This window comes from Schistocerca nitens, chromosome 6, assembly GCF_023898315.1.
Source record: "Schistocerca nitens isolate TAMUIC-IGC-003100 chromosome 6, iqSchNite1.1, whole genome shotgun sequence".
In the NCBI taxonomy this organism is placed as follows: Eukaryota; Metazoa; Arthropoda; class Insecta; order Orthoptera; family Acrididae; genus Schistocerca; species Schistocerca nitens.
In genome coordinates this window covers 253869002-253895223 of record NC_064619.1, presented here as the reverse complement: position 1 = coordinate 253895223, position 26222 = coordinate 253869002, and positions in this window count along the sequence as shown.

Here is a 26222-nt window from a genome sequence, read left to right as displayed (position 1 = left end):
GACAATATGGTTAGCGACAGGATCCGGCCGCTGTCACCGAGCTGTTCTAGGCGCTTCAGTCCGGAACCGCGCTGCTGCTACGGTCGCAGATTCAAATCCTTCCTCGGGCATGGATGTGTGTACTGTCCGGGGGTTAGTTAGGTTTAAGTAGTTCTATGTCTAGGGGACTGATGACCTCAGATGTTAAGTCCCATAGTGCTCAGAGCCATTTGAACCATTTAGCGACAGGCCACAAGATCGGACTGAACAAAGAAATAGGCCGTGTCCTCTCCAAACGAACTCTTCGCCTTACACCGTTAAGGAAAACCACAGACATCTTAAATGTAGATCGCCGGGTGGGACTTTGAACTGCATTCCTCCCGAAAACCAGTCAAGTGTCACAGCACTGCACCACATCGCTCTGCTTTTCCATTAGGCCTAAATAATTCCGCCTTCGTTCCTTGAATGTTTCTTGAGTCACTGACAAAGACACTTACTATGTTAGTGGTAGCGGGAACAACAGGAACACCTTATGCTGGGTACAGTCTATTTCAATGCAATGTAGTGCACCCTGTAATTAATAGCGAAGATTTGAGTACTAACAGCAGAAGACGTCTTATGGGGTAGTTGCAGTAGCTAGCTGTTAACGACATACATTATACTAACGACACGAAGCAGGGATGATAATTTTGTGTGGCTCAACGAGCGCGTTCAAGTCTTTCAGTTGGTTGCCATTTTGACGGCCTGCGTGTCCCTAATTTAATATCGTTATTAAACACAATAGATACATATGGCTGTATCTGAGTTATGCTTTCATCAGTCTTTTTTTATTAATGTGTTTAGTTGATGAATTCTGCTTTTAGACTTTGCTAGATGGTATTTGGGGCACAGCTTGTTGCACAATTTACAGGTGCAGTCTGCACTGGTAATGTGAGTTCCAACAAGGTCTCTAAAGTCTGTGTCAGTAGTTCACATGAAATTCCTGATACATTAATCTAAATGAGAGCTAATTATAGACTTAAAACAACAATGTTACTCAGTTTGTGTGAAAAGTTTTGATCATAATAATATTTCTGTTAACATACTTGATTATTTGCAGTTCATTTTCTTTTCAGCGCATTCAAGATCAAAGTGAACTACAAACTTCTATTAAGAGGAATTCCAATTTTGTTTTCACTTCATTATTGTGATGTTCTTGTTGACATGTTATTATTCAACTTATATTGAAAATCTTTTATCATGGCTATAAAGAAATGTAATTACAATATCACTTAATTTTCATTTAAGTTTTTTTTTCACAAGAATGTGGAATACTAAATAAGTACAGTTTGATAAAAAAGAGTAAAATTATAAAAATCACGAAGCAGAACTTAAATTAGCAAAAAAAAAATGCATACATTATGAGACAAGTTTCACTCTACAAGAAAACTTGAATATTAAGAAATAAACTATGCAATTATAAAAGAAAAACGTGTGAAACCATGATTTTTTGTCTCTAGGTGTTTATCATCCATGTTGAAAAATATGCCTTCTGCTACTTGGTCGGTTTTGATACTATACGTTTCAGTTACTGATTTCAGCGCAGAAGTATAAAAATATTTAACAATGTAAAGTCTCATTTGATTAAAATGTATTGAACATTCTTGATATGTCGAAGGTCATGTAACTGAAACAATAGTTGAATAGGGTTGTAACCTATCGCTACGTTTTTCAGTGCCGTGCGGGATTAGTCATGGACTGTGCGGTTGATCCCGGCCGAGGTTCGAGTCCTCCCTCAGGCATGAGTGTGCGTGTTTGTCCTTAGGATAATTTAGGTTAAGTAGTGTGTAAGCTTAGGAACTGATGACCTTAGCAGTTAAGTACCATAAGATTTCACACACATTTGAACATTTATTTTGTTTTTCAGTATGGACATGGGGCAAGCTGTTAAGGAAGCCAAGGGGAAACTTTGGGAAGGGAGAGGAAATAAATGCTTTTAGCTTTCCTAAACACATCGTAATCCTGTGCGAGATGGTAAAAGGCTTGGAAGGAAAATCAAACGAAATAAATTGTGTTTTGAAAAGAGGTTACAAAAAGAATATCAGAATAGCAAAACAGTGGCAACGAAACGTAATCGAAATAAATCAGGCGCGGCTGATGAAATCACTTTAGGAAACGAGATACTGAAAGTAACTGTTTTCCTAGTTGGGTAGCAAAATAACTGATGAGTATAAACAATACTGAAATACTGACTGACAGTTGGAAGAAAATCATTATTAATGCCTTCGGTCCTAAAACATTTTAAAAATAGAAAAAATATTTGCACTTTTTCACGTCTAAATGGACCTACTTATAGTATATTTGGGCAAAATTGAAATTTGTCATACTTGATTTAAAATGTAATAAACCGTCTAATAAATAGGACATAAGGTCTATTGGGTAGTTGAGTATGAGCAATAAGATGTCAATATTTACATGCTTTATAACTTTATTTATTGCGAAAGACTTTTCCAGAAGTGAAATTTTTACAAAATACAGGTATCTACACATAATATTAATAATTTTAACTACTCATATTATGATTTACAGAAAAATTAATAAGTTGAACAGTTACAGAAAACAATTTGTATAACATTCATTTCGTATAAGAAAGCCTCAAAAAAATTTGCATCTCTTTTTAGGTAAAGATGAACATCATATTTTGACCAAATTATTTTTGATTTACCTTGACATTGGGTGTTTTAGATCTACCTCCATCTTTGCATTCATCTACATCTGGGAGATGGTTAATACCACCATATTGTACATTTGATGGAGTTCGTCTCTCTGCTCTGGATTTTCTCTATTCAATCAGTTTTTCATCTTCTTCACTGCTAGGCTTGGCTCTTTTTCTCTTTGTGTTTTTCCCTGCCCTCAGCGATTTTCAGCCACATTCATTGGAAAATTCAGAAAGTCGAGTACTTTGTAGTCTTAAATTTGGTTTACTGTTGACTGAAGGAAAATCAATAGCGTGCATAAGCATCTTTAGAGTCCATATTCTGGATCTAATAAAGATTCTGTACATTGCTTGGTTGTACAGCTTAACTGTTTCCGGGTGCCTGATTTTTACATATATTCTCTATGATTTATCCCATCATCAACCCCAACAAAATTTGAACCCAGTACCACAGTTCTGTTACCAAATAACATTGTCAGCACTACATTACTGCCTCATCTGACAACCTTGTCAGAAAATCCTCTCTTCTTCTTTCTGATATCACTGTCATTGATCAGAGTAGGAGAAGAAAAACTGTTTGAACGAAATTTTCCAGTAACAAAAATTTTTCTGTGTTTTAATGCTTGAAGAAGATCATAGAAGAAAAGAAATTGTCATAATATAGCTTGTGCCCTTCACTTGTTTTATTCAATCACACAAATGGAGAACGGCAGATGCAACTAAATCAAATATTATCTTATTCTCTTCGTCAAGCTTCGTAAAACTACCCTGATAAATTAGGAAATCATAAGAAACACCAATTCTATCAGCCAAAACAAATATGTTAATTCCCCAAGAAGATGGCTTACCCTTCATATACCGCTTGATTGAAAGCTGACCTTTAATTTGAACCATCTGTTCGTCAATATAATAAAGATTCTTCAAGGGAGAGTTGTAACAATCTTCTTCTGATGGCATAATACACAGGACGAACTTTATACAATTTGTCAGTTCAATCTGCAGAGCGTTCCAAATTGTTGACAATATGCAGAGCATTGGCGCAACTGGATAATCCTATGTCTAGTATGAAAGAATAAATCTATTCCAATACACTTTTCCCAACACATTGTCACGAGAGGAAATTTTAAGTTTCCTGACGCTATATGATTACTTATGACTGCTTTTATTTCATCGGCATTTGTTGTTCTGAAAATTGTGTTTCCGGATTGTAACTCGTATATATTTATGTTTCCCGAAAACATTTCCCACCGTTTTTCATTATATATTTCATAAAGTAACTCACATGTTCTTTTTTAACTTGATGATCAATAAAGCACTGACTCTCAAAGCGAATAGGAGATGACCAAGGGTGACGTCTATACTTTATTTCCTATTTCCTAGTGAGATAGTCATACTGTAGTTTCCTAATACCCATGGTCTTTGTATGTATATTTACCTCGTTTGATTCTTCCTCACTTTCAGGATATATTGGACATAAGGAAATGTGTATATTGCAATGATTAATACGTAAATATAACTTACCTAGAGAAATTCGCAACGGGTCCGCCATCTTAGCTGCTTTCCGATGTTGTGCTCTATTCCAGCAAGAGAGGACAGCAAGGAACACGAAACTAAAAGCGACAGATGTCCAGTAAACAGCCACTGGGTTTCCGTGGTGAACGAAATCATTTCCTGCTATAAAATGCATAAAAAAGTCAGTATCCAATATCTTGGACACAAAGTCTGAGATTGTTAAAACAGGATATAAATTTATGTGTTAGGAAGCCTTTCTGTATTTGCCTGTAGTCTCGTCTTCTACGAAACTCAAATATTGGCGACAAACTGCTGGTACAAGACTAGAATAGAAACGTGGTGTTACAGATGAATTCTGGAGATAAGGTAAGTAGATCAGACAGTTAATGGCATGGTGAGGTGCTGAACAGAAGTGTGGGAAAGAGATAATTGTGGCACACCTTGATTAAAAAGAGGGATCGGCTGATAGCACTCATCCAGAGGTCGATTTGGTTTTAGAGAGAAGTGTGTGTGTGTGTGTGTGTATGTGTGTGTGTGTGTGTGTGTGTGTGTGTATGTGTTGGTGAAGGGGGAGATATTGTTGAGGGAGACCAAGGCTTGGTTAAATAAGAGGTTAAAATGAATGAAGAGGCCGGTCGCTGTGACCGAGTGGTTCTAGACGCTTCAGTCTGGAACCGCGCTGCTGCTACGGTCGCAGGTTCGAATCCTGCCTCGGGCATGGATGTGTATGATGTCTTTAGGTTAGTTAGGTTTAAGTAGTTCTAAGTTCTAGGGGACTGACGACCTCAGATGTTGAGTCCCATAGTGCTCAGAGCCATTTGAGCCTGCCTCGGGCGTGGATGTGTGAGATGTCCTTCGGTTAGTTAGGTTTCAGTAGTTCTAAGTCTAGGGGACTGATGACCTCAGATGTTACGTCCCATAGTGCTCAGAGCCATTTGAGCCATTTGAATGAAGAGACTTGGACGGGATAGATTAGCTTACAGAGTTGCATCAAACCTGCTCTCTGACCGAAGATGCTTTCTTGATTCCTTTACACGTCGCAGAGACCCTTATCTCCGGGATCTGTGAAATCCTACTGATGTAATGTAACGGGTTAATGCAGCTGACACATTAATGTAGGTTCAAGTCTGCGGTGCAGCTACACTGCTATCCAAAATTAAAACTAGAAACGGAAATTTTGGAAGGTTGTGTTTATTTTGCCGCAAGACAATATAAACAGGTGACAGTAATGTAAAGAGTACATAATGTAAACAACTGCATCATATATAACGGTAGACAATCATGTTCGTCGTTTCTTCCAGTTTGTCGGATCCGCACACAGTGTGGGGAGTGACCATCTCTGGTAGCAATACAGGTCTGACAACGACGGGGAACTCTGTAAATGATGTCATCAGTCTCATGTTGAGACAAGAACGCCCGTTCTTCCTGCAGAGCAGCTCGCAAGTCTTGGAGAGTGGTTGGTGGATTTTGAGGTGATGCAACGCGTCTCACTAGCGCATCCCAGATGTGATCTATGTGATTTAAATCGGGGGAGCGAGCAGACCATGCTGCGCGTGCAGTATCTTCCGTTTTCAGGGAAACATCAACCACCTGGGCTCTGTGAGGTCGAGCATTATCGTCCTACAGTACGTAGTCTGGGCCCACAGATCCTGGAAACAACCACACAAGAGGTCCCAAGATCTCGTCACGACAACTGACAGCAGTTAAACCTTGCTGACTCATCTATACAATTCCATGGGGGGGGGGGGGGGGTGTTCAACTGGTCAAATAAATTTATTAAAAGAAAATATACAGCTGGGTTTAGTGTTATTTTGTAGGCATACACTTAAAGTTTTTGTCTTGAACTAAAGATGTTGTATGTGGCTTCTGTTGGTTATCCTGCACACATCCCATCGGCAGTCGGTTTATTTCCAAACTCGTTGTAGCATTGCAGGTGTAATTTGCTCAGTGGCGGCGTAAATTCTTGCTCTAGGTTCAGGTAGAGAAACCGGCACATGAAGTGGAAACACGATATTCTTGATGAATTCCCAAAAAAAAGTCGAGTGGCGTCAGGCGTGAGGAACCTGGGGACCACACAATTGGCACATCACAGCCAAACCATTGATCTGGGAAGCAAACACTGAGAAAATCCCGGACATCAGGCAGGTAGTGTGGTGGTGCACCATCTTGCATGAAGTAAACATTTCGTTCTTGGTCATCCTCATTGATCAGTGGTATCAAAAATTGTTGCAACCTGTCTAGGTACACTATCCCGTTCATGGGTCCCTCACTGAAAAGAAGAAGCCATACACTTTTTTCTTGCTCAATGCACAAAAAACGTTCAGTTTAGGGATATCACGAATATGTTGCAATGGTTGATGTGGATTTTCACTGCCACAAATCTACAGTTATGTGTGTTAACCGTGCGGTTTAAGTGAAAGTCGACTTTTCACAAAGGATGACTTTGTGCAAGAAATGTTCATTCTCATGTAATCGATTTAATATATACACATAGAAGTTCTTGAGAGAAATTTCATCAGTGTCTTTTATTGCTTGTAGCATCGTCAATCTGTACGGTTTAAAATGCAAACGGTTTCTCAACACACACCAAACAGTCGTATGTGGGATTTGCAGTTCGCGAGATGCACTCAGGGTCTATTTCGTAGGGCTGTTGACAAAACGTTGTCTCACTCGCTCAACGCCTCGTCAGATGTGCTTGGACGACCTGATGATTTCCCATGTCTTATCGAGCACCCTGTTTCTACAAAACATTTATGCCACTCATAAACTGTAGGCCTGCTAGGAGGATCTTTAGTGTACTTGGTACGGAAATTGCGCTGAACTGTTATCGCCGACTTCGATTCTTGAAACCAAAACGCGCAGATCTACGCTCTGGTCCTGTGAAGGCAGCCGTCTTTAACGCAACTGCCGCTAGCGCTCCTTCCGATGCGATCCGGCAGTGTCAAACTACGCGAGACAAAATTTGATGTATTTGTCTACAAATTGACACTACTATCACCTCTGTAGGTACTATGAATTAATTTATACGAATTTTCAAAGTTGTAAAGTCCAGTTTGAAACACCCTATACTAGGGATCATCCTCGATATCGGTCTGTTCCCACTGTTTGGCTCCAGAAATCGTGTTCAACATTCACTGCAGATGCAGATCCGTCGAGAATCACTCTCCAGGCAAAATCAAGACTCATCTGTAAGAGAATATTAGCCCATCGTTCGACCATGCAGGTTACATGTTGACGCCTCCACTAGAGACATTTCTTTCTATGAAGACGGGTCAGAGATACACATAAAGTAGCTCTCTGACATTAAACACCACTCTGCTGAAGCCTTCTGCACAACGTTTGTCGCGATACAACACGTCCAGTGGATGCAGCGAGGTCAGACACCAGTTGTTGTGCAGTACTAAGGTGTCATAGGTGGTCAGCCCTGCCCTGGTCTTTGAGATACAGTTTCGGTCTATAAACTGTCACCACGTCCGAGAAACAACTCTGGCCTTCTACTGCATAGATTCTAGTAGGCGTCTTATCTGTACTATATTGCAGAGTCTGTGACTGTACACGACGCCTTTGGATGTGGGACTTCCTGGCAAACCTTTGGCGTGGTTGTCCGTTGACCGGAATGTCATCTTGCGTGCAGAACACAGTCGTACGGACATCTGTTGACAGTTGTATGATTATATCGTGAATTAAACACAGGATGGGGAAATAGCTGTTTGTTGCTACTTAACTTCTTATTTTTGTCAATTTCAGTGGAATACATTAGGAAACTCGGCTATTATCACTGTTCACACCTCCTAATAACATACTCCACATAAAAATGTTGGTCACTTGAACTTAATAGGATACGAAAATAGCCGGCCTGGTTGTCCGAGCGGTTCTAGGCGCTACAGTCTGGAACTTCGCGACCGCTACGGTCGCAGGTTCGAATCCTGCCACGGTCATGGATGTTTGTGATGTCCTTAGGTTAGTTAGATTTAAGTAGTTCTAGGGGACTGATGACCTCAGATGTTAAGTCCCATAGTGCTCAGAGCCATTTGAACCATTTGATATGAAAATAATAGACTGTCCAGTAAAATTTACTCGCTGTAATTATGTATAATAACACACCGCTTTACAGTTAGTCACCTCTTCCCATCAATTACCGGGCAATAAAAAGTACAGATGTCACACCTCTGAACCAGGACTTTAAATTTCATTAGATATTCAGGAGAGGTGTATATTCATTGCGTCTGGAGCATTATATCGCTGGCTTCACCACATATTTACCAATAATATAATGTCCTTTTACCGTTTACATGTCATTAACAGCCCTTCTAAAAAGCGCACATTAATTGGCACTGTCTGCGAGTTCAGACAGCACGGCTGGAAGGCTTTGTTAGTAACTGATGGCAACGAGCCTCTTAAGTCTTTCACTGTACAGCTGGGCTACAGTTTCTACTTTTACAGCAAATGATAATGACAAGGAGCCATGTCTGTTGTAGATCAGGGTAGAAGGGATACTGAAGTTCTGAGGAACGCTGAGATGCGTTTGAAGATCCCTAAGGACGTGGATACTGCGCTAAGGAATACGAGGGCAGGCAGTTCAGTCGAAGAGTAGTGGACATCTACAAAAAGGGCAATCACTGACGTTCGACAGACAAACATAGGTACGAGGAAGGTGACAGCGAAGGAACCTTGGGTAACAGATCATACAGTTCCGCTGGTCGCCAAAAGAAGGTACTTCAGAACTGATCAGGAAAAGACAAGAATACGGTCGTATAAATCTCTTAGGTACGAAAAAAATAAGAAGTGCAGGGAAGCGAAGGTTAAATTGCCGCCGGAAAAATGTGGAGAAATCGAAAAAGAAATGATCGCCGGCAGAAATGACCTAGCTTATAGAACAGCTATAAAAACCTTCAGTGAAATTAAAATCAGAGGTGATAACATTAAGAGAGCGACGGGAATTCCTCTGTTAAGCGCAGAGGAGAGGGCGGATAGGTGGAAAGCGTATAATGAAAGCCTTTATGAGGGGGAGGACGTGTCTGACCTGATGTGATAGAAGAAGACTCAGGAGCCGACAGGGAAGAGATTGAAGAACCAGTGTGAGAGACAGAATTTGAAAGAGCTTGTAAGACTTGGATCAAATAAGGCAGAAGGGATAGATAACTTTCCAGTGGTATTCCTAAAATCAGTGGGGAAGTGGCAACCAAGGACTTATTAAAGTAGTAGTAGTAGTAGTAGTAGATGTTGTTGTTGTTGTTGTTGTTGTTGCGGTCTTCAGGCCAAAGACTGGTTTGATGCAGCTCTCCATGCTACTCTATTCTGTGCAGGCCTCTTCATCTCCGAGTAACTACTGCAACCTACATCCTTCTGAATATTTTGGTCTCCCTCTACGACTTTTACCCTCCACGGTTCCCTCCAGTACTAAATTCTTGATCTCTTGATGCCTCAGAAAGTGTCCTACCAAGCGATCCTTTCTTCTAGTCAAGTTGTGCCACAAATTTCTTTTCTCCCCAATTCAGTTCAGTATCTCCTCATTAGTTGCTTGGTCTACCCATCTTCTCTTCAGCATTCTTCTGTAGCACCACATTTCAGAAGCTTCTATTCTTATCTAAACTGTTTATTGTCTTTGTTTCACATCCATCCATGGCTACACTACGTACAAATACTTCCAGAAATCACTTTCTGACACTGAAATCTAAACTCGACATTAACAAATTTTTCTTCTCCAGTAACTCCTTCCTTGAAATCGCCAGTCTACATGTTATATCCTCTCTACTTCCACCATCTTCAGTTATTTTGCTGCACAAATAGCAAAACTCATCTGCTACTTTAGGTGTCTCATTTTCTAATGTAATTCCTCAGCATCACTTGTGTAACTCGAGTACAATCCATTATCCCCGTTTTGCTTTTGTTGATGTTCATCTGATATCCTCCTTTCAAGACGATGTCCATTCTTTTCAACTGTTCTGTCAAGTCCTTTGCTGTCTCTGACAGAATTACCATGTAATCGACAAACCTCAAGGTTCTCCCTTCATTTTGATTCCTACTCCCAATTTTTCTTTGGTTTCCTTTACTGCTTGTTCAGTGTACAGACTGAACAACATCTAGGATAGACTATAACTCTGTCTCACTCCCTCCTCAATCACTGCTTCCCTTTCGTGTTCCTCCACTCTTATAACTTCCATCTGGTTTGTGTACAAATTGTAAATAGCCTTTCGCTCCCTGTATTTTACCCCTGGCACCGTCGGAATTTGAAAGAGAGTACTCCAGTCAACCTTGTCAAATGTTGTCTGTAAGTCTACAAATGCTATAAACGTAGGTTTCCCTTTCCTTAACGTAGCTTCTAAGGTAAGTCGTAGGGTCAGTACTGCCTCGCGTGTTCCTACACTTCTACGGAATTCAAACCGATCTTCCTCGAGGTCGGCTTCTGCCAGTTTTTCCATTCGTCTGTAAAGAATTGGTGTTTTAAAGTTAGTGTGTTGAATGTCGAGATTGGTGGCGTACCATGACTTTCGGAGTAATGTCATTTACGCAATTCCGAAAATAGCAAAGGCCGATTACTGCGAGAATTATTGCACAATCAGGTTAACAGCTCACGCATTCAAGTTGCTGAGAACAATAATACACAGATGAATGGAAAAGAATATCGCCGATCTGTTAGATGGCGATCAGTTTGGTTTTAGGAAAGGTAAAGACACCAGAGAGGGGGTTCTGATGTTGTGGCTGACAACTGAAACAATACTGAAGAGAAATCAAAGCCCGCTCACAGGATCTGTCAATTTAGGAAAAGCGTTTGACTTTGTAAATGCCGGCCGCGGTGGCCGAGCAATTCTAGTCGTTACAGTCTGGAACCGTGCGACCGCTACGGTCGCAGGTTCTAATCCTGCCTCGGGCATGGATGTGTGTGATAACCTAAGGTTGGTTAGGTTTAAGTAGTTCTAAGTTCTAGGGGACTGATGACCTCAGATGTTAAGTCCCGTAGTACTCAGAGCCACTTGAACCATTTTTTAACTTTGTAAAACTGGGCAAGCTGTTCGAAATTCTGAGGAATATAGCAGTAAGCTATAGGTAAAGACGGATAATACACACTATGTACAAGAACCGAGAGGGAAAAATGGGTATGGCCAAGAACGAAGTGCTCGGATAAAAGGGGTGTGGCAGGGATGCAGCCTTTCGCCCCTACTGTTGAATCTATACATCGAAGAAACAGTGGCGGAAATAAAAGAAATGTTTCGAGTATGGGATTAAAATTGAAGGTGAAAATATATCATCGTTAAGAGTCGCCGACGACATTGCTATCCTCAGTTAATGTAAATAAGAATTACAGGTTGGTTCAATCTGAGCACTATGCGACTTAACTTCTGAGGTCATCAGTCGCCTAGAACTTAGAACTAATTAAACCTAACTAACCTAAGGACATCACACACATCCATGCCCGAGGCAGGATTCGAACCTGCGACCGTAGAAGTCGCGTGGTTCCGGACTGAAGCACCTAGAACCGCACGGCCACCACGGCCGGCACCCTGTTCTTTTACATGTAGCTGTTTCTAACAGTTTTCGAAAAGGATGGAAGGTTAGGATGAAACTGCCAACGAGATGGTCATAACAAACGCAGCACAAGCTTGGGATGGAGAAGTATGCCGTGCCCATTCACTGGACTCATCCTACCATTTTCCTTTTGGGAAAACAGGGAAAGCTTAAATTTGTATTGCCTTTCTCCCGAATACAATGTCTTAACACTGCGTGAAGAGTTTGACAGATCACTGAAAGACCTAAATCGAAACAGGGCCCCGGGAGCAGACAACAATCCATTAGAACTACTGACGGCCTTGGGACAGCCAGTCCTGACAAAACTCTATCATCTGGTGAGCAAGATGTACGAGACAGGCGAAATACCCTCAGACTTCAAGAAGAATATAATAATTCCAATCCCAAAGAAAGCACGTGTTGACAGATGTGAAAAATTACCGAACTATCAGTTTAATAAGCCACGGCTGCAAAATACTAACACGAATACTTTACAGACGAATGGAAAAACTGGTAGAAGGTGACCTCGGGGAAGATCAGTTTGGATTCCGTAGAAATGTGTGTAGTAATCGTATCCCTGCCGCTATTGGCACTCAAGTTAGTTTTTGTTCCTATGCCCACAATTTTAGGTTGAAATCGCTGTCTCCCCTGGTTATAACGCCTCCTCATTAGGCACTGGTGAGCAAATTCTGTATTGCGCCTACCCTTTTCGCTTGATGATCTTGGGAGTTATATCCCGAGGCAAAAAATCACTTATGCTCTACAAGTTGGCTAGAGGGGAATTAAGGGTGCAGGCAGACATTACAGAGGCCAGGGTAGCCTTCGCCACTTTATGTTGAGCAGAATTAAAAGCAAATTTAATCCAAGATAGCGTGCCGTCCCACTTAGTTCGAGACCTGGCATGGTAGTCGATAAGACGGGCCTCAGGGCTTCTGTTCACACTTTCGGCGATAGAGGGCTGAGGATAACAGGGGATAGTAGTGATATGTTTGAGGGCATCACCAAAGCAAAACCATTAAACTCCTTCATCACAAAGGAAGGGACTTTGTCATTCACGAGGTCTTTAGGTAGTCCATGTATGTAAAAGAGTCTAGAGAGCTGGTGGATGGTAACCGCTGCAGTAAGCCCCCGTCTAGTGACAAGCGAGAAGAAATGGACAAATGTGTCTACTACAATGAACACATAATGATGCCACCCGTTCGTATGGGGAAGAGCCCCCAGGTAATTAATAAACAACTTATCCATGGGGCATTGCTCTTGCATGAGTTGTGACTGAGTTTTCCCATCTTACTCAGGTCGCACTTCCCCACCAGCCAGCAGACATCCTTATGTAATGACAGGTAAGTCACATTTGCCGTACCTTAGCCATGGCCTTGTGAAGCCCGAGATGCCTACCCCCTCCCCCCCCCCCCAAAGAAAAAAATCATGAAAGTAATAAAAAATGGATGGAACAAACCTCGCAATCAACATCAGTGTATCTCCCGACATCCCAACAAATTGTGCCCTTCTTCAACAGATAATCGTATAACCATACCAACAGACGTTCTCTAACAGGTCTGAAAAGTGGGTTCTGCCCCTGTTTACACTTAAGGTAGGTAAAAAGATCTGGTACCTCGGCCAAGAGACTACAAACAGGATTCACGCACGAGGAGTGATAGCCTCCTACACCCCCGGCATCTTCCTCAAACTTGCCATAAAGTGCGTCAGCGATGTGATTGTCAGACCCCTTAAAGTGACGAATACTGAAGCCCTTCTGGCGATCCTGCTAGTTTTCCTAAAATAATTGGCCATGATGATAAATCTAGTAACCCCATCTTGTTCCTTGGGGGAGGAAAATATGGTAAGGCCAAGGTACGATCCTGATCAGTTCTACTTTCATCGCTAAACAGGAGATGACCCAAGAAAGAAATTTCCTGCGTAGCCAGTGTAATCGGTTAATCTAGTTGCCTGAAGCTGCAACAACTCTACCTCCAGATGACACAAATGTTGGTCAAATGAATGGCTATATACAAGAACATCACCAAGGTAGCTATAAACATAATTGACTTAAGGAAGCCCAGGACATGATATAACAGGCGCGACAGCAAAGGTGCCCCAGTAGATAAGCCAAAGGGGACCTGACTGAACTCACACACGTTCCAATCGGTGCAAAATGCAGTAATGTGCTCAGAATTCTGGCTCAACTGTATCTGGTAATAGGCTTGGTTACGAAAAGCATAGTGAAGTAAGAATTCTCATAATATCAAGTGAAACAGGTGTCCAGGTCAGGAAGCGCCAAAGATTCCAGAATGACCTTTTGATTAAGTACTCTGCAATCAGTAATCGGACAGTAGTCTTTACCTTGTCCCTTAGAGGCAGAAATATTGGGGGAAGCATAACGTGATTGATCTTTTATCGCAATATCCTCACTATCAGGACTGATAATAGATATGGAGCTGCAGCACATGTAAGGTGTCAAACAAATAATACATCTTACACTGAATTCCTGAAACAATTCACGTTATGTTGATACGTCACACGAAACAGTCACGTGAAAATGTACGAATTTTATTGATAGGTAAAGCAAATAAACAAGCCGGCATTTTGTGAATATGGACCACTAAAACCCACACTCATAATTGCAAACAAGTAATTTCCCAGTCCCAAGCTACGAGACTCACTTCTGAGGGAAGGAGAATTTTATGACGGCTATGTCCATCCCATGTAGGCTGAAAACATTCATAGCAGGACACTTAACGGACACAGTGAGATGCTGGAGCAACTGCGTAGGCCACTGGCAAAAGCACCCCTTGTCCCTGCTTTTAATAATGACCCTTTGGAAAGCCTTTCTACAGGAACGCGGCGTGAGATGCCATATAAACATCTGGAGAAACCCAACTCAAAACATTGGTGACTCCCTGTAGCCACCTGTGTTCAAACTCGCATGAAAGAAAAAGTTTTTTATCTCAGTATTACATAGCATAAGTTAAACTCAGCCCTACGAAAGCAACGACACCTGTGATAGGCTACAAAACTCTAGTGGGTGGAGCTGTAACAAGTACGAATGCCCTGATTGTCTAGAAAGAAAACACGTGGCCACCAGCTTTGATATAGGCAAATTGCAGACAGAGTAATTCGCTTCTTCTCTTGCAGCAAATCGTCCAGTGGTTGAGCAAGCCGACTCGCGCTGTGCTGAGACCATTGCAAGAGTCATTATGTGGACACTTGTTCACAGCCTCATCTTAACTCATAAGGAGCTAAACTGTAAAGTCTCCTAGTATGGAGAATCGCACTGAGCACTGACAGTTAACGCTTGCAAGCGATTTGAGGGCAATGAAGTACGTGCTATTATAGCCAAAAGGCGTGTACCATGCCAATTCAGTTAGCTAGGTAATAACTAGGAGTCTCGGCTTCACTGAAAACATAGAAAATGTATCTGAGTGGTGTTTAACAGTTGAGAGAGATTTAGAATAGATTCTCAGGTTCATATTACGCGCTGACAGCTCCCACAGCCGCCGCTGACGCAAGGTAAATATCAGAAAGTGATATTCAATTGCCATTCAGAACTGTGGTTGTCTCCATCTCTCCCACTTTTTTTACATTCAACCATGAGCTGTAGTTGAACATATTCACGACTGTAGCGCTTAATTGAAGCAGAAATGGAAGATATCCGATTCAATAAAAAGCATTGATCAGCCACTATAGAGTGCTTTATACTCTTGAATTACGGAATTGTTTTAACTGTGTAATTCTTTTTGATTGCTCTTTACCGATCCCCATTCAATTTCGGGTATTTTCATTCTGCATTTCGGCGTAATTCATATCTCTGGCCCCAATTGTATTTAATTTGTTTCTATTTTTATCGACCACCAGATATGGTCATCACCCATCTTATCATTAAAGAACCTTAGAATCGTTAAGAATTTCTCTTCACAGTTGTGAACACCCAACGTGAATATTTTACTATCCTGTACGTATTTTTGTTAACATTGCTGTATCATGAAGTCATACATAAAGTAAAAATAAACCTTAATAACGAAAATCTAAGATTTCTGTTAGCGATAACGTTTGCTTTACATGGAGTGTAGTGGAACCGACATTGGCCTCATAGTCTGATTACATCACTGTCCGTACTGCTCTTCTGAACTCTGCATGTGTGTGATGGTATCTTCGTACCTTAATGGCCATAGGTTCAACACCAAATTCCTAAAACACTCACAGAAGTTCTGCAAGGTTCGCAGGAGAGCTTCTGTAATGTTTGAATGGTAGGAGACGAGATACTGGCAGAAGTTAAGCTGTGAGGACGGGGCGTGAGTCGTGCTTGGGTAGCTCAGATGGTACAGCACTTACCCGCGAAAGGCAAAGGTCTCGAGTTCGAGTCTCGGTCCGGCACACAGTTTTAATCTGCCAGGAAGTTTCACATCAGCGCACACTCCGCTGCAGAGTGAAAATCTCATTCAAGTAGGGGACTGCTCTGTTAAAATAAATCAACATTTACATCCTCGATAGCCTTACCCAATCAGCTCGCCTCCCCTTCTGAACCCAAAGTCCTTGCAGTAACTTGTAACCTCTTTACCTCGCTGAGCAATTTATTAACCACATCCTCTTGTTCACTACTAAGCTTAAGAGTCATAATGAAAGAGCTGGGCCTGAATCCTACACATCTGTGTACAGGCAGGTTGACTAACCATTTAACACTGTCCTTTAAGAAAGCTGACAAATTTAAAGCAAGATTTTTAAAAGTCTAATGTAACAGTGACTAGCAATAACTTAGTAAATACGTTTAAAGAGATTTATATGTCTTGAGCTAACAGAATGGTTGTAAATTACAGACCACTACAGGACAAATACCTTTGAGAGAGCTGACAAAGTTAGGCAAATACAAGGGATAGCAAATGGCGCAGCTCACTACGGAAAAGTTGATGCAGAAAGGGCATGACAGTAAATGGGATCCAAGCCATAAGGCAAAAATACGCGAAATTTGAAAACCATTTAGGCCCACATAAAGCAGTGCAAAAAATACTTAAGCAGCAGTCACCGTGCCACAAGAGCAGCTTCAAACAAGATAACCGCAGTGGCGAATCCCAAATGCCGGCCAGTAATATTGTGCCACCGGTGCACCCACCCTTGTCAGTCCGGTTCAATCGCACACATAGGCTGCAGAAACAGTAGCTGACCTATCACGCAACAGTAGGGCGCTCGTAAAATAAGCATCATGCTACAAGAAGATGCCTAGAAAGGCCAACAGCTTAAATAGTACGGAAACAAACTTTCAGCAAATAGCTGCCTGAACAAGCAATCCAGAATAAGATACAAAAACAGCCGGCAGACGGTGATTAACAGACTAAACTAAGAATTTCAAGAATAGTACAGTTTGAACACTGGTGAGAACCAAGACTAGTACCGGGTGATCAAAAAGTCAGTATAAATTTGAAAACTGAATAAATCACGGAATAATGCAAATAGAGAGGTAGAAATTGACACACATGTTTGGAATGACGTGGGGTTTTATTAGAACCGAAAAAAATACAAAAGTTCAAAAATGTCCGACAGATGGCGCTTCATCTGATGAGAATAGCAATAATTAGCATAACAAAGTAAGACAAACCAAAGATAATGTTCTTTACAGGAAATGCTCAATATGTCCACCATCATTCCTCAACAATAGCTGTAGTCGAGGAATTATGTTGTGAACAGAACTGTAAAGCATATCCGAAGTTATGGTGAGGCATTGGCGTCGGATGTTGTCTTTCAGAATCCCTAGAGATGTCGGTCGATCATGATACAGTTGCAACTTCAGGTAACCCCATAGCCAATAATCGCACGGACTGAGGTCTGGGGACCTGGGAGGCCAAGCATGACGAAAGTGGCGGCTGAGCACACGATCATCACCAAACGACGCGCCCAAGAGATCTTTCACGCGCCTGCATAAACATCTTATGTTCCAGCAGATGTTTATCAGCCAGGCTGGGGATGATTCGATTCTGTAACATATCGGCGTACTCTCTCACCCGTCACAGTAGCAGTTACTGACATTTTGCTGTCCAGCGTCATCTGTCGGATATTTTGTGAACTTTGTTTTCATTTTTGGTTCTAATAAACTCTCATGTCATTCCAAGCATGTGTGTCAATTTTTACCCCTCTATTACATGGTTCCGTGGTTTATTAAGTTTTCAAATTTATACTGACGTTTTGATCACCCTGTATACTAATATAACCAAACTACAAACATAGTTCAAGTAGACTTTAAATAACAATTTTGAACTTTCGTTCCGACTTTAAATACTGTTTCTGCTAATAATATAATGACCAGATGCCAGTACAAGTCGGCCCGCAGACTGAATAAGGCTCCAAGAACTAGGTAAGGAATCTCGCCTTACAACACGTAAGGGTACCAACAGAGAGTCTTTTACAGCTCTCTGGCTGCACACCCAGTACGCTAATACATCTGTCTAGATCAGAATCTAAAACAGAAATGTTCACGACAGCGCCAGTAGCACCTGCGACCACCGTCGTATTCCCACCGCTCGCACAGACAATGGCAGTAATAATGTTAGGCATCATTTGGCAATGAGAAAAGCTATTAAGGGAAAAGGTTCGCCACGGCGAAAACACCTCTGCCGGAGGTATCTTAAAAGCAAACACACTATCACGACAATTTTCACACCCGGAGATCACAACTAAGTTACTTTTCGGGAATGTAACACAGGGCGCTCAGCGAACACCGAGATATTTAGACTCTAACAGTTTCTACATTGAAGCGCCAAAGAAACTGGTATAGCCATGCAATTTCAGAGATGCGAAAACAGGCAGAATACGGCGCTGCGGTTGGCAGCGCCTATATAAGATAACAAGTGTCTGGTGCTCTTGTTAGATGCCGGCCGATGTGGCCGAGCAGTTCTAGGCGCTTCAGTCTGGAACCGCGCGACCGCTACGGTCACAGGTTCGAATCCGGTCTCGGGCGCAGATGTGTGTGATGTCCTTAGGTTAGTTAGGTTGAAGTAGTTTTAAGTTCTAGGGGACTGATGTCCTCAGATGCTAAGTCCCATAGCGGTCAGAGCCATTTGAACTTGTTAGATCGGTTACTGCTGCTACAATGGTAGGTTATCAAGATTTCAGTGAGTTGTAACGTGGTGTTATAGTCGGCGCACGAGCGGTAGGACATAGTATCTCCGAGGTAGCAAGGAAGTGGGAATTTTCCATACGACCATTTCAAGAGTGTACCAGTAAAACATCAAATCTCCGACATCGCTGCGGTCGGAAAAAGATCCTGCAATAACGGGACCAACGACGACTGAAGAGAATCGGTCACGATAACAGAAGTGTAACCCTTTCACAAATTGCTGCAGATTTCAATGCTGGGCCATTAACAACTGTCAGCGTGTGAACCACTCAACGAAATATCATCGAAATGGGCTTTAGGGCCTAAGGTCGATATGGGATTTCGGAACTGAAGGCCCACTTGTGTACCCTTGACGACTGCACGACACAAAGCGTTACCCTTCGCCTAGGCAACTCCGACACTGGAGTGTTGATGAATGGAAACATGTCGCCTGGTCGGACGAGTCTGGTTTCAAATTTTATCGAGCGGATGGACGTGTACAGGTGTGGAGACTACCTCATGAATCCATGGACCCTGCATGTCAGCAGGGGACTATTCAAGCTGGTGGAGGGTCTTTAACGGTGTGGGACGTGTGCAGTTGCAATGATATGGAACACCTGATCTGTCTATATACGACTCTGACATGTGACACGTACGTAAGCATCCTGTCTGATCATCTGCATCCATTCATGCCCATTGTGCATTCAGACGGACTAGGGCAATTCCAGCACGACAATGCGACTCCCTACATGTCCAGAATTGGTACAGATTGGCTCCAGGAATAATGCTCTGAGTTTAAACACTTCCGATGCTCACCAAACTCTCCAAACATGAACATTATTGAGCGTATCTGGGATGCCTTGTAACGTGCTGTTTAGGAGAGATCTCCACCCCGTCGTACTCTTACGGATTGGTTGGTTGGTTGCTTTGGGGAAGGAGACCAGACAGCGAGGTCATCGGTCTCATCGGATTAGGGAAGGAGTGGGAAGGAAGTCGGCCGTGCACTTTGAAAGGAACCATCCCGGCATTTGCCTGGAGCGATTTAGGGAAATCACGGAAAACCTAGCCCGCATCTCGTGGTCGTGCGGTAGCGTTCTCGCTTCCCACGCCCGGGTTCCCGGGTTCGATTCCCGGCGGGGTCAGGGATTTTCTCTGCCTCGTGATGGCTGGGTGTTGTGTGCTGTCCTTAGGTTAGTTAGGTTTAAGTAGTTCTAAGTTCTAGGGGACTTATGACCACAGCAGTTGAGTCCCATAGTGCTCAGAACCATTTGAACGGAAAACCTAAATCAGGATGGCCGGACGCGGGATTGAACCTTCGTCCTCCCGAATGCGATTCCAGTGTCTAACCACTGCGCCACCTCGCTCGGTCTTACGGATTGATAACAGCCCTATGGGATTCACGGTGTCAGTTCCCGCCAGTGTTGCGACACTACACGATATTAGGCAAATGTGCCAGTTTCTTTGGCTCTTCAATGTATATAACACAATACGGCTCGACAACGAGGAAAGAGGTGCCCTTTCAACGCACTTCAGTCACAATACAATTCGCTTCAGTTGCTACGGTTCCCTCAGAGAGAATCGGTCAAGACACTGTGCACTGGCGCATGACAACACAAGTTCCCTCCTAACGATCTCCTTGCTCCTCGCCCCGGTGTCTCTCCGTTCCGCACTTCCCCACCTCGCAAACATTTCAAACTGGAAGAAGCGCCGCAGGAGCACCGCCCGGCCAGAAGACCAGCAGAAAAATGAACCAGAGATTCGATCTTCTGATTGCAATTGATACGAACCAGTACGGCTCATTTTTATGTGACGAGTCGGCCTTCACTAACCTCAGTGCGATTAACCAACAGCATGCGTTATAGGAATGTTGAAAACCCACAGTGTTTACGCCAAGTTGAACATTTCCATTTGTGGGATGTGAGTGTTTGGTGTGGAACACCTCGTGAAAACACATTCGTCTATTCTTCATCCATGGCACCTTAAATGGCGATAAAGAGTGAACATTCTTGGAGGAGATCTCCCAGTATTCATTGAAGAATTTCCCTTGGACTTCCGACGAAGAATATGGTTACAACGTGATGGTTATCCAGCACATTTTTCTGCAGCAGCACAGTAAGTATTAAATCACGCACACAAACGTCAGTAGGTTAGAAATTGTGATCCAGTATGTTGTCCTGCAAAATCGACAGATCTTCCTTGGCCTCACTTTTGTTTGTGGGATTTCTTGAAGAGTAAAATCTATAATGAAGTCCCAACATCGCGCAAGGAGATGAATCAGCGTATCATCAATGCATAAGAGCAGATTACATCGGAAACACTTCTTAATTATGTCGAATCATTCCATATGGGGACAAATAAGTGGATCGACGGGGGTGGAAACATTTTTGAGGAGTTACTGTGAATTAATTCCTACAAACAAGCACCCATTTAGTGAGACGTGTGAGGACACACCTGAATTTGGAACTCAACTCTGTTATTTGTCGATCAGAGGCCATCTACCTCGCAATAACAGAAAGGCTGCATGCAAATATTAACAATTTTTTCCTGTAGAGTCCGAATCTGCAACAAAAATCAGATACGCCTATTTTATATTCCAGAGTTGCTTCCCCTCCTCAGACCCTAGGAATGACGCAGAGTATCAATGTTGGTATCGCTGGATATCATTTTCAAAAGGTTCAAAGGGGTCTGAGCACTATGGGACGTAATTGCTGAGGTCATCAGTCGCCTAGAACTTAGAACTAATTAAACCTAACTAACCTAAGGACATCACACACATCCATGCCCGAGGCAGCATTCGAACCTGCGACCTTAGCGGTCGCGCAGTTCCAGACTGTAGCAACTAGAACCGATCGGCCACTCAGGACGGCCTCTTTGGTAATAAATTTAAAGAGACGAAACTAGCGGCATCATTGTAAAGTTTAAAGAGGTAGGTGAATATTAAGTATATATTTTTATTTGTTTGTTTATGTTTAGTATGAAAAACCACGCCACAAGAACGTTATTTGTGAAAAAGACTGAGAGATACAAAAAATTCGACTTTAAATTGTTAGTGCCTGGAAAATTTCCACATTTTTCAATGTATCATATGTGTTTTTGTGTTTAGCTTTAGAATATTCGTAATTTATTGTCAAACATTGCTTTGAGGGTGTGTAGGGAGGCCATCTTTGGAGGAGTGAGATGGAGCGACCCTAAAGAGCCGGACATGCCACCCATCTGGGTGTAATATTGGGTTGGTAGCCGTGATGGGAGACAAGTATGTATGTAGCGACGTACGAAATCGAACAAATCGAGCCCAATATAGTGGTTTAGGACAGTGTATTTTGTGAACTATGAACAGACTGTCAAGTTCCGTGATCGCGACATATGAATTTTATAGTGAAGTATTGTAGCATCAGTTAATAACGGCCACTCTTACGTAGAAGCTCCTCAGACTGCATTTTAAGTGCTTAGTCAATATAGTGAAGGCTATTCGTGGAAAAATAGAAATAAACTACTTGTTCAACTTACAAATCAACTTGAGTGACTCAATATTTTTAAATTTCACTGCAATACCTGCCTGCATTGTTTTTTCATGTTTTATTTCAGCTTGAAAACTGAGTTTACGACCGGTGTCAGCTAGCACCCTATGACGAAAAACGTAGCCAAACATTGAAACCAGCCACATCTCTGGGCCGCTCAATTAAGCTGAGTGTTTAGTGTAGCAAATAGATATATATTTCCGTCCCATAGCACGTGGGCGCTCGAGCCAACTATACAATCTGCAGTACGTAGTGCCCGGTACCGTCGTAGACTGCATCTTCCACATTAACACATAAAGATCCAGTTTTTCGCAGGTGCCTATATGCACACGAAAAAGCAGTGAACCAACAAGATGCACATCGAGCGACTCCTTATCGGTTGAATCTATCCATAGTATTTCTGTGTACCAGTGTAAAGGACAGCTAAAGCTGCCCTAAGCGTAACGGAGCAGTATTGATTTCAAATTTGGAGGCAATGACATAAGGAGGTCACTACGGCTGCTAACAGCAGGCGCTGTGAGCAAATGGGAACAAGACAGGAAGCGCATTTCCAGAAATGTACACAATTTTCAGTGCAATGCACATACGAAACTAATTGAGACAAAGAACGAAACGAAATCTAATAACTCTGTAATGAGTCTTTGAAGACTGTGGGTCCCTTATACCAAAATATTGAACAACCTTTGAAAATTTGTCGCTGGAGTTCTGGTTCATCCTATACAGTAATGGGAATAAGTGCAGATATTACAGTTGGTGACTGAGTACGGTGCACTCAACAACATTACATGAGTATTTACGTCATCTGCAGTCTGTTAATTATAGATGCTACAAATCATACGTTTTTATGGTGGTTAGTACCTCCAGTTACATGTGGCAAGAACAAGCAAATGATGCTTGTTTTCCCCTGGGCAGCAGCCAGGTGCTGATGTGTGGATGCGTCTACACATAACGGTAAGGCTATATTTACAGGAGTAGTCCACTTATTGGTGTATTTACGACTGTGCACAAAACGTCAAGTCGTAAAGTTTGTGACTCAGTTGTGGGAAGACTGTTCAACGCAGAGGAAAAACAACCAACACAGTCGTATGTGTACATAGTGAAATACAACGTATAAAACTATATGCACTCACACCCATTGTAACACCATATCTCTATTGCTCTACTGATTTAATTTGCTTTTGTTTTATTTAATGTTACATCGTTGAGCTTCTGTAAATTTTGTTTGATCGAATCGATAACAGAAAATTGTATACTCCTTTCTTTGTAAAAAACTTTGATGTCATGGTCTGATTCTATGCAATGTAGTATATCTGTCATTTAATTCTTTGTCTCAATTCGAGGGAGACAAAACTTACTGTATACATTTGGAATTTAGGTGAATAATTTTTTGTAGAAATACTAATATGTGCAAATGTTCTGTTTTATTTAAAATGTTTGTTTCCTGTTATGTAAAGTGCTGACCTTCACTTAGGATTCTTAGTTATGTGGTATGTAAGAGGTAGTGTGGTTCCCCTCGGGAACGGAGCTTAGTAGCGCGCTCAAGTTGTGGTTGGCTAGGTAGAAAAGGTGGAACAAAGAGTCAGTCGGGGTCGAGCTACCAAACTGTGCATTGCCATGTAAAAGTTGTATATTGTGCTGGTTCCGAGAGAGGCTTTTCCTGCCGCTTATCAATGCCTCGGATGGATGGATAAATAGCTGGAACTATTCTGGAATTGGTATCTATCATCGCCACCAAGAAGGGACAGAGTCCAGCTATTCTACCTACAAACCCACCTACCAACATACAGTTGCCACCACATTGCGCAATCACTCTAACGGAGTACTATAATAATGTACAGTGAAGGATCAGCTTATTGGATGTTTTAGTGTGCACAAATATAAGGTAACTTATAACTGAATTTATGTACCTACCTTGATTTTTTCCCTATCACAACACCTCTCAGGTTCCTCTCCATTTGAACTATGATTACGGAGTGTCCTAGTTTGTGGAAAGATTGAAAGCCTCAATCTTTGGTAAGAAGGGAATATTCAGATTTACTGTGGATTTAGTGAAATTGTGGGAGGTAGTAAATGTAGTTTTGTGAAGTTTTAAAGTCACCTATTTAATCATTTCCTTGAAAATAGAAGACTGTGGTAATAAAGACAATTTGCTGTCTCTTTTAAAGATTAAGTTCTTACAACTGAGACTTATAAAGTTTTGCTTAGTTAATGATCATAGTGCTGCCTGTAGTGAATTTTAAAAGGTGAGTCAGTTTCTTGTAAATTTGTCAACATTGTCTGTCACTGTAGTAAAAGCCGTGAAATGCATTTATGGAAACTTATATACTCATGTTTGCTAAGTGTTTGTCTCTCTTGTGTATTGGAAGTGCATATTAACAGTATAACAGGATCCACAGTTTGTCTGTAGAAGTAACCTGTTAATGAGTTCCATTCAACTTTTATTCTTAATAGAAAAGTATTTAGTTGAGAGAGACTTAACCTGTGATCAGTTCATAAGTTTGCAGTGAACTACATTAACGATTTTATGTCAGCTAGGAAAATGTGTGAAAAATAATAGTGTGTAATGTTATCTGTTATACTTATGCAAATAGTCTGTTCTGCTCTGTCAGCTTCCAATCTTAACCGTGAACATATGCAGGTTTCAGAGTTCATTGCACTCGCGTGTGGCAAAATATAGGTTGTGTTTGTCTGTTGAAGTTACTCATACCTATTTTCTTAAACAAGAATGTTAATCATTCTCTTGCCTAATTAGGCTGGCGACCGTTTTGATTATTCTTTAAACAGCGTAGCTAGGTAAAACATTATTTGTTATTGTTAGAATAATTACGTAATTCTGACTTTCACTTCCGATAAGCCACCTCCGTTAGGTACAACGCGGTCAATATAACAAAATTCCTCTGAGAGGGTAACATTGCTCTGCTGCTTCATACTATAATTACTAGAATAAGAATAATTTCTTTATACGAACTGCCTTAGGCTTTGGGGTTGTGGTATAGTAGTAGCAGACAGGAGTGTTATACGTGGCTTTTCCGTGCCAGGACATTGTTCTGTTGTGGCACAGTACGTAATAAGCCAGACTTGGTATTTGATTGATCAAGCTACATAAATGATGCAGGAGTGTTATACCATTACATCCATCATATATGTGAGTTGTTTTGCTCTTGAAGTCAAAATATGACTTTTCTCAGAAGAAAACTGACAGATTCTAAACAAGGGTGTTCATTGCCTTTGCATCATTACAATCTCTACAGCAGAGATTATTGCTTTCACAAGCATCAGAGAATTAACTGAAGTGATATTATTTCTGGTGCTGTCGTTTGTGCTGGGACAATCGTCATGGGTTCATGCAGGACACCAGCTCATTTGTCCCTGCTATAATGGCATGTGGTACGCTTATTAAGTCATCCTTAACATGGCGTCTTTTCTTTTTTAACTCGTTATTCTTCTGACTGGTTTGATATGGCCTCTCGTGTGCCAACCTCTACATCGCAAGGTAGCACATACAGCCTACATCCTCATTTATTTGTTGCATGTATTCCAGTCTCTATCTTCCTCTACACTTTTTGTCCACTACAGCTCCCTCTACTACCATGGAAATCATTCCCTGCTTTCTAAACAAATATCCGATCATCCTGATCCTTCTCCTAGTCAGTGTTTTCCACATATTCCTTTCCTCTCCGATTCGGCGCGGAACTTCCTCATTCCTTACCTTATCAGTCCACCTAATTTGCAATATTCGTCTGTAGCAGTACATCTCAAACGCTCAGATTCTCTTCTGTTCTGTTTTCCCACAGTCCATATTTCACAACCACATAATGCTGTCCTCCAAACGTACATTCTGAGAAATTTCTTCCTCAAATTAAGTCCTATGTTTGATACTAGTAGACTTCTCTTGGCCAGCAATGCCCTTTTTCCCAGTGCTAGTCTGCTT